Source organism: Propithecus coquereli, unplaced genomic scaffold (genome assembly GCF_000956105.1).
Source record: "Propithecus coquereli isolate 6110/MARCELLA unplaced genomic scaffold, Pcoq_1.0 Scaffold55, whole genome shotgun sequence".
NCBI classification, from domain to species: Eukaryota; Metazoa; Chordata; class Mammalia; order Primates; family Indriidae; genus Propithecus; species Propithecus coquereli.
In genome coordinates this window covers 2,288,450-2,298,653 of record NW_012151396.1, presented here as the reverse complement: position 1 = coordinate 2,298,653, position 10,204 = coordinate 2,288,450, and positions in this window count along the sequence as shown.

The window sequence follows — 10,204 nt, the reverse complement described above, 5'->3', positions numbered from 1 at the left end:
ACTCTTTAACTACTCTTGCATTTATTCTTTGTTTTCTTTTTTATCTTCCTTCTTTTTCTGCCTTTTCGATTTTAATTAGGGATTTTTATACGATTTCATTTTCTCTATTAACTTATCCTTTATAGGTTGTTCTAGATTTGTTGTTTTCTTTTTTTTTTTCTTTTTGGTATTTATTCTATTTAGTTTTCTCTGAACTTCCTGTTTCCATGGTTTTGTGTCTATCTCTAATTTTGGCAAATTCTCACACATTATGACTTTAAAGATATTTTTGTTCCATTCTCTCTTCTTCTTATTCTGGGATTCTAATTATGTATGTGTTATATATTTTGAAATTATTCCACAGTCCTTGGATGTTCTATTTTTTTCTCTTTGCATTTTAGTTTGGGAAGTTTCTATTGACCAATCTTCAAATTCGTTGATTTTTTTTCTTCAGCTGTGCCAGGTCTGCTGATAATCCCATCGAAGATATTCTTCATTTCTGTTACTGTGCTTTTATTTCTAGCATTTCTTTTTGATTCCTTGTTAGAGTGTCCATCTTTCTGCTTACATTACCCGTATATTCTTGCCTGTTGTCTCTTTTTCTGTTAGAGTCCTTAATATATTAATCATAATTTCCCTGTCTGATATTAATAATTCTGATGTGTGTGTCATATCTCTATCTGGTTCTGATAATTGCTTTGCCTCTTTAGACCATGTCTTTTCTTTCCTTTTGGTATGCTTTGTAATTATTTTGTTGAAAGCCAGATCTAGCGTATCATGTAATAGAAACTGAGGGAAGTCTTTAGTGTGCAGATTTATCTTAATTTGACTAGGTTTTGAACTGTGTTTGAAGTCTGTTATAGTTGTAGGTGCTAAATTCCTTAAAATTCTTCTAGTGTGCTTGTTTTTAGTTACTTTGTTTGTTTGTTTACCCCCTCTTGACTTCAAGGCTCCCTAAGTAGTGCTCCTCAGAGAGACTTTCTGTCTTGCAGCTCTTTCATCTGCAATTCACTGTTATTATACTGCAGCCCTGTTGGTGTGGTGGGAAGAGGGAGTGTTCTATAATTTTATAATTAAGTCTCAGTCTTTAAGTGGGCCTGTGTTGTGGCATCTGCAGAATTTCTCCAGTGGTATAGCATTTCCCTCCATCCTCTACTCCCTTTCCTGGCTGCAGCATTCCCAATTTATTTCTCTGAAGGCCTGACTCCTGTTGACTATGTTATTTTTTTTCCCTTTCTTTAAGTGAGACAGGGAGAGAGCAGTGGCTGGGACTAGGTTTGAGAATTGTGCTTTGTCACAGTCCTTTCTACCTTTGTTGTTGAGAAGGCTCTCTGTTTTTCCACAATGGATGTCCTGTTTTTTCACAATGGATGAGGGGATTTTTCTTGGATCCTCATGAGAACCTGGTGGGTTTCCTAGATAGAAAGCCAATGAAAGTATGGAGCACTAAGACTATAACCACCCCCCACCCATGCATTTCTCACTCATACTGGTTCACAAAAAGATGCTAGCAATTCGTCTGACTTAGCATTTAAGTGTCCCCACTAGTTTATGGCTCCAGCGCTTCAGGTTCAGGCAAACAGGTACTGGTTTCTGTATCTCTCTGGAAATGTCTGTGTCTCCAGATTTTGCCCTGGCACCTCAATTCTCTGATAAGTCCAAGCAAAGCCATTGATTTTCAGCTGTCCAGCTCTTTCTTAGTGTAAGCATGGCAGTGACATCTTCCAAATTCTTTGTGTGTTGGCACTGAAGACAAAAGGCATTCTCCATGTACTTAACATGTATGTTTTGTGCTACCTTGGTTTCTGATCTGTTTCTTTATACTACTTTCTGCTGCTTTGCAAGGGTAGGCTGACTGGACTCTCTTCCATCTGACTCACTCTGGTCTGTGCTGGTCTTTGACCCATTTTTATGAACCACTGATCCAGCTGAAAAATATTTATGGTGTATGCAAATTGGGCACATATTTATTTTAAAAAACAAATAAATGAAATATAGAAGACAATCTGAAGATTACTATGAGATCATATTCAATTTTCCTGTTTGTGCTCAGGTCAACATCAGGCCTCATAAAACTTTTCAAGTCCAAATAGAAGTAAGAAGTAATAAAAATTTTGTCTCAAGCCACAAGAAGATAATGTGTCAAGTCTACCCAATTAGCAAAAACTGAAGATGAACTGTCAGTAATACTCACTTATCACACAGCTCAGTCTGAGGCATCAGATCTCATAAACTTTTTTTGGAATTCTGCTAAAATAAAATGAAATACCAGTCCCAGGGAAGTGTTTCACTCAACATATGTATTCAATATTAATTTATTTTAAGATTTAGTTGCACAAAAGGTAAATGAGAATTAGAAGACTCCTTGGGTAAGAGGAGCCAAAGTAACAGCATGATCAAGAATTATGTATGTCTATATATTTAAATACTAGATTTCTAAAGAAGAAAACACAACAGAAGGAAAGATAAACACAACAGAAGGCAGAAGGTCTACACATCCTGTGGCCCTTTATGCAATGTTTGCTAGTGGAATGTTTTTTAAGAATTTTTTTTAAGAATGTGTGAAAGACTCATTTTAACATGAAATAAAGACCCAACTCTATAGACTTGCTTCATAATTTGTTCTCTACATATGGACATACATCAAAACACTGCAAAATTTTATAAATAGATCATTTAAGAATTTCTTTTCAGGCCGTGTCCTCTTCCTTTTTACATGTTAGTGGAAGTAGTGTTGAGTTGAACATTTCTATTAGTTTAGACTAACAACAAACAAGCAAAAAACCTCTATTGCCCAAAACATGTTAGTATCTCTTCCAAGTTAGGAAAAGCTATTCATAATAATAACCAAGCAGTAGGAATCACATGTCATTTAAGCTTCAGGGAGAATATTATATCTAGGTAGGAAGAGAAAGACACATATAATCTCTTTTACTCAATAGTCGACAGTAAGGATCTGAAACTAGTTGAGAGATCATAGTGTGCTGGTACATTAAAAATAATGTTCCAAACCCCACTTGTAAACCCAAATTAAATACATGGTTAAATATAGCATCAAAATGTTATGGTTTACAACATTGAATAGCATAACAAATATCTCTTGGGTTATAGTGTCTTTTAGATGCCTGTGCATTCAACATCTCTATTAAAGAGTTACGTATAAATGTCACATGAAAGATGGAGTTACATTTTGTTCATGAATATAGTGAACATTTGTACTATATGCGATGGTGATTTTACCTGAGATATCACATAATATCACCCCAAATTGTGTAAGTTGTGTACAGTATTAAAAGTAGCAATGGGCATTATTTTCCATTTAAGACCTAGTCATCCCATTTACAAATTCTAAACTTAACAACAATTTCATTTTAGCTACATTTCCCAGTCAGATCTCTTGATGGTCCATGCAACTTTGAATTTAGAGGGCCATTGCCTTTACTTGAGAAGGAAGGTTGGATATGGGGGAGAAGGAGAGCCAGGGGAGCGGAGCTGAGTAGAATATTCATAATGTATTTCTTGTAACATTTTTCTTTATACTGCTGAGAGTGAGGTGGCTACTTAGAGTGAGTGAAATAGGTTATTTCTGGGTGGAGATCTTAGTATTTTTTTGGAGGGGCAGCACCAAACTCTATCTTTATATTTAGCTCTCTGAAATGTAATTAGATTTGTTAAAAAACTATAAACCTCAAAAACAGTAGGCTACCTAAAACATAACTTCTAATAGATAACAGAATAAGAAAGTAATTTCTTAAGTCAAATGGCAGTGAACAAGACCAGGCTACACATACCTGCTTCTTCCTTAGCTGCCGAACCCCTTATCAGAGAGACCAAATCTTACTCACTTTTGAAATCCCAGCTATCAGAACATTCAGTTCATGTTTTTAAGTTGAGTTTTGAAAAAGTATTTTTCTGTTTGTCTTTCTTATAGCCAAAGTTTGCAAATATTCAGAAGAGTATTGGATATTTAGCACAGATGTCTGCAATTCACATGTACACAGAAAGTGACAGTGAGTGCACGTTTGTCTTATATGCAAGTTCGTATTAAGAGAGGAGGGAATAGAGGATTTTTAAAAAAGAGGTTTTAAAAAAATGTATGGAATTCAAATAGCAAGAGATGATTCTGGAGTTATGTTAGGCTATGTGTCTAATGCTTTTCTGTGATTAAAAAAGTAGTCTGTCTCTTCAGAGAGAGAGAAGGAAAAAGAGAGAGGAGGATGAGGAGGTAGAGGGGAAGCAAATTCAGAGACAGCTTTGAGAAAGGAATTTGGTAAGCTAGTGGGAATGGTCTCTCTTGCCTTCCTCACTCCCTTTTTTCTAGCCATCTCCAGGTCTCCTACAGAAAGCCGTGTACCCATTTGCCATCAGAGCTCCCTCCTGGCATGATGCACATCGAAAGGAATTAAAAAGGAGGCAGGAACAAAGATCAGGAGATACTGCATGTCCTTTACTCAGGTTTTGGAGGTAGCAAGCACTCAGTAAGTATTTAGTGATCGAATGGCCTCTGAGATCATACTAAATGAGCTGCCCGATTTCCTAAAATACCTAGATATTAGGAGAATTCATATTCCCATGAATGTTTCGATATTCTATCCAGTTCTTGCTCAAATATTTATTCTAATAATTCAGATACAAAAATTAGATAAATTTGTCTAATATATTTCTTGACTAACTTGGAAATAAAGATAGCAAGTTTTCCTTATTTGTACATTACAAAAAAATAGCACGGTAATTGTTATTGGGCTGTGCCCTGTGACGTATATTTATTAAGTATCTTTTTTGATGTCAGCTCTAAGCTTATGTAAATCTTTACATTCTTTGTAAAAAACACTTTCCCCAGTAAATCTAGTCGCCATGATTTTAATAGTGACAAAAAAGGAAAGAAAATCCATTGAGTTCACACCACCAATTTGTTGTAAAAGTGGCACCAATGATTCATATTTAGAATATGCTGTATCTCATTCAGCATTTAGAAAAGAATGGGTGCTTTCATCATCATTGCTACTAATGAGCATTTTTCAGACTTTTGCTGGCTACATAGAACTGAAAGATCTCATATATGTTTTCATTGCTTTTTTCAATTTCACGACTTTGGCCAGATCTACCCATAGAAAGACATTTTAACACTATGGACTGCTCAACCCAGGGTCTCTCACCCCTTTTGATTTCTCTGATATTATGGAAGCTTCGTATTCTCTTTGAAAGCATTAATTTCTAAAAAAACCCAATTCATAATAAATGAATCTAGTAAACCAACAAGAAATGCCCAGCTAACATTTAAAGATTAAATTTGAAGAACAGATTCTGTAAATGTATTTGTAGACAGGTCTAAATCCAAGTGACAAAGGCTGCTATATCATGAGACGGGAGATAGTAAAGGAAGCCATGAATGCCATAGTCATAACTGCATGCGTTGCACTTTTAATATTTAATCTTTGTCTACCAAATGTTCATTTTCAATAATTTTCTTTGGTTATTAGAGAGTGAGCAGAATGCTAGAGGAAAAGCCATTATTTAGCTGTGTGACATTGTGCAAGCCACTTAAGATCTCTGGATATCTTTTCAATAGAAAACAAAAGTGTTGATTTCTAATGTCATTTTCCATATTAATATCCTATGATTCCACCAAACCAGAGTCAACCTAATAAAAATTAAATTCTATTAAAAGATAGAGTTAGGAAAACACTGGAAATACATAATAAATTCTCAGTAACCTTACATTTAATAAAGGGCCTTCTTTCACTTTATTTTGAAAATAGCAAGCTAAGAAGTAAAGGAATAAGTAACATTTTAAAGGTTAGCAGAATATGATTGTCAGAATTTTGTTGAATTACATAGTTACATTTCATCACATAACAAAAATATAAGGAAATAATATAATATTACAGCGCTAGCAATAATAAATAACTTGTGGGTAAAACCACCAATTTAGTTGTTCAAAATCTCAATCATGCAAAGTTGTGGTGTAAAGTAGCATTTTTGAACTGCTTTACCTTCTTTTTTAAATGATGGACCAAATTTTAATATTGCACAACTATAAATTATCTTCTTCATAGCAATATCATTTGTAAATTTCTTAGAATTATGAGTAAGACATTGGTAACAATAGATTAGGTTCATCAATTAAGGATTGAAATATAATAACTATGAATTCAGAAGAAGGTAATTCTTCAACTATGTATTTTTACCAAGGGGAAAAATCACACAAACAGATTAAAAAATAATTTAATTTCCTAATTTTATTATTGCCTCATTATTATAATATTTTCTATTTTGCCAGAAATTCACATTTTTGTTCCAGGGACAGCTATTCCTTTGCATTTTATTCCAAAAAGTGGTTCAAATAGTTTTTAAGTACAGATGTCCCCAGGCTATTATCTGGAATGGATTATAAGTAAAAATAAAGTATGCCAGATTATATATTTTCCAATAGAAGCAAAAGTATAATGGGTGTTTTATTTCTTAACAAGGGCCTAATGCCCAAAGTTGCCCAAAGTTATTTTTATCAAAATGACCATAAACATTATATTTAATCAACTACAAATGATATCCCTTTATAATGTACAATATAAGACTCCATAAAGTATATATAAATTAATTAAATAAAGATTTACAAAAAGCAAACATATAGCACATAATTTAATATATTTTAGAGATTCATAGGGATAAGGATTTTGCAAGATGGGGTAATTCTGTGTGGATCTAAAAAGAAAAAGGAACTTTAGTAGAACATATACAGTGGGAGAAAGCCAAAAATTTGTGTGTGTGTGTGTGTGTGTGTGTGTGCACACGAGTGTGACAAGGTTGGGGTGGGGGGGGGCCTCTGCAGGTCCTGGGAGGTCTCCTGTAGTCTGCAGTAAAGATGACAATACTTTGCATGTCAGGGAGCAGCCTGATTTTTTGATGTCATTTATGCACCACCTGCTATAGCTATTAATAAAATAATAGAGTATCTTATAACTAGAAAGAATCGTAGTTCATTATAGGTCTTCAGGAAAAATTTGTAGTTCCACCCACTCCACTCACTGATATATATTTTTCTGACAAGAGTAAGCGTTGTTTTTTTGGACTATGCAATAGATATGTGAATTTGAATTTGATTAATCAAATTATAATTTCATATTGACCTATATTTTGTTAATTTCCGATGGCTATTTAATATCAAGAGACTACTGTCATTTTATTCTTCATTTTCCTTGGCTTTCAGACCCTCTGTCAAATAAACCACCATAAAAACCCTCCCAAGATGTTTTCTTTGACAGAAATTCTGCAGCGACTTTTTAAAAACAATTTAAATCATGATCTCAATCTCCTTCTTTGTCTGATTTTGGGTTTTTGAATTTTGGATACCTGATAATAAGCAACTCTTTCGAGGCTGTGGGTCTCTTGAGTGAATTAATAGAGCAATTAAATTCCCACATTAGCACTATAGGGTAAGGATATAGACCTCTATCCATTCTGTGGACACATCTGTGTCTACAGAAATGCTTAATCTTACACTCTAAATCTAAAATCATCCTAAATGCAGGAAACAGATTGAAGAAATTAATTATACCAACCATTAAAATGGGCCCAAAATAACAATTAGAAAATTAAAATCGATTCATTCTTCTGGCAACCAGGATATGGAATATGGACTAGGGGAGCAGACATAGAAGATAAGTTAAAATAAAAATCTTAGTTAAACAGAATTATTAGAAGAAATATTTCTACTACAAATGTATTTTTCCTCTCCTTCAACTATTTACAAGATGTTAAAATCTTAAAATAGGGGGAAAATGTCTGAAAATTTCAAGTAAAATGTGTTTTTCATATTATTTAGTAATTTTAACTTATGTATTACATATCTAACCTTCAGTTAATTTAAATAATTGCCTACTAGAGTTTATAAGGAAAAACTTGATGTATAAGGTATTTCAACATAAAAAAAAATCATTTCCCAAATTTCTGTTGATAATGGAAGTTTTTCAAAGTTCACATGAAAAAATGTAGCCCTGGTGTTATCAATTATCTCGCCAAGTTGTGGCAAATGCCATAAATAATAACACCATAAAGTGCTATGGAGTAATGAAGATCCCAAAAATAATAATTGTGATTACAGTATGATGAATTAGGGAGACTACAAAACACACACACCTACTTAAAGTTTTTTTCTTTAACTATCACTTTAGGATAAATAAGTTTGAATTTCAAACAAAGAACTGGATGAGAATATAAGAGCAATAATGCTTATATCAATCATTCATGACCTACAGCAAATCTAATGAATTGCCCCATGAAGCCTCTCTATTGATATAGTTGGTGATGAGTCCAGGAAGAGTAGGAGCATCTGGAAAATATGGGAAAATGCTTAAATGTACAAGGGCTTATTTATTTCGAGGCCATGTGGCATTTCTCAGCTTCCACTACATCTAACTGGGAGATGAGATGGAGCCAGAAAAACATTCCCGGACCAGGAACCCGGAACTAGGCGAACCTATTCCTGGCTGTTTCTTTGCCTTTGAACAAATGACAACATCCATAGGTTTTAGTTTTCTCCTGAGGGAAACATAAAGTGGGACCTTTATTCTACATGACCTTTAAGATTGCTTCCAGATCGAGCTAGCATTCCACCTGTCTAGAAAATGTGCCCAAGATCTCATATTTCCATGAGCGTCTATAAACTATCTAAAGCCTCACTGTTAGAATAATCGCAGAAGTGATACAAGACTCACATTCTTGAGTGAGAAAATAAGGATTTGTGGTAATTCCACAGAGAAAATGTGGGCAATCTTTCAAATATGTTTGTAGAGAATGCACACATGAGATTGATCTCTTCCCACAGATTCACCCCTGGTCAGTCTCACTGATCATATATCTCATGATGAAACTCAAAAGAGGTTGACTATATAAAAGCAATTCTAATATTCCTGGAGATACATTTTACTATGGGGACTTCGTTACACATTCTTTTGTGTCAAAAATTTTTCACTGAACTGAAAGAAGCATATTTGTTGATAACGTGTTGTCTTCCTTTAGTAACTTAGTATGACATGGCCCTGGTAAAGAAGGCTAAGTCCATGACACAGGACTAGGGTTAGAATCTTAGGAAAGTAGAGTCCAAGTGTTACTCTGGACAATTCATTGGATTCTGTATCATTTTATCTAAATTGCTGCCCTCCTGGCTAGTTGTCAACCTCCTTCTCTATCCCCTCCATGGGAAATTGCACTCCATCAATTTCATAGTCTACAAATACATACTCCATAAATTTCATACACTAAATTTGTGTGACATTTCACCAATTGTTGTAACTATTAACGTACACCCAGTGGCAAATTTTTATCTATTTTGAGAAGGCTGTGGTTGGGAGATTTTGAAGTACAGTTAATGATTGATAAAGTAATTTGAAATTGCAAGATATTTATTGATAGACATGTTAATAGAACTGGAAAAAATGTATAATTTTCACCTTGAGCAGTTTTTAGTATAATATTTTTTTATAAACCATGAACTGTTAAAGGCCTAAAGCTCAGACCCACTGAATGTGTATTGCCTATTTATTGTGTTGGTTATAATAGTCAAAACTGGACTACAATTCTTTTATAAGAATATAATTTATTTAGCTTATTTTCACTGTAGCACTAATGGTCAATTTTAGTAAATGGTTCAAATAATCTAGGAAGTAGGGTATCCATGCTTATTTTTTTTTTTACAAAGTTTTCTGAGGTATTGGCCAAAGAGCGAGGGGGCAGACGTCAATTTCTATGATGCATTTGTAAATATTGACTATAAAGATACCACATGCAATAAATTGGATCTGTAGAAACTACTACTAACAATGTAAAGTTATTTATCAGTCCACTGTTTCTATATTGGTTAGAAGGTATGAGGGGTTCACCATTTTATAGGTGATGAATGATTTTCAAACATAATTGCCCAACGAAGACACAGAAGAATCGTACAAGGTACAAGACTAGTACTCTAGTTACTATTTGGTGAAAAAGGTGAGGTTTACTTTTAATAAATATGTTTTACTTTATGTCACATGCTCTATCAAACAGCTTCTTCCCTAGTATATAAGTAAATATACCTTATTTTATTAAATTCAAATTGTGGCAGTGGCAAGAGCTTATTGATTCATAAATATTTGCAACTTGCCTAAATAAATTAGTTCTGAGTGCCTACTGTTTGTTCAATAAGTGAAAGATGTGTTTTCTTTCCCACCACCGGAATAGTTAACTATTG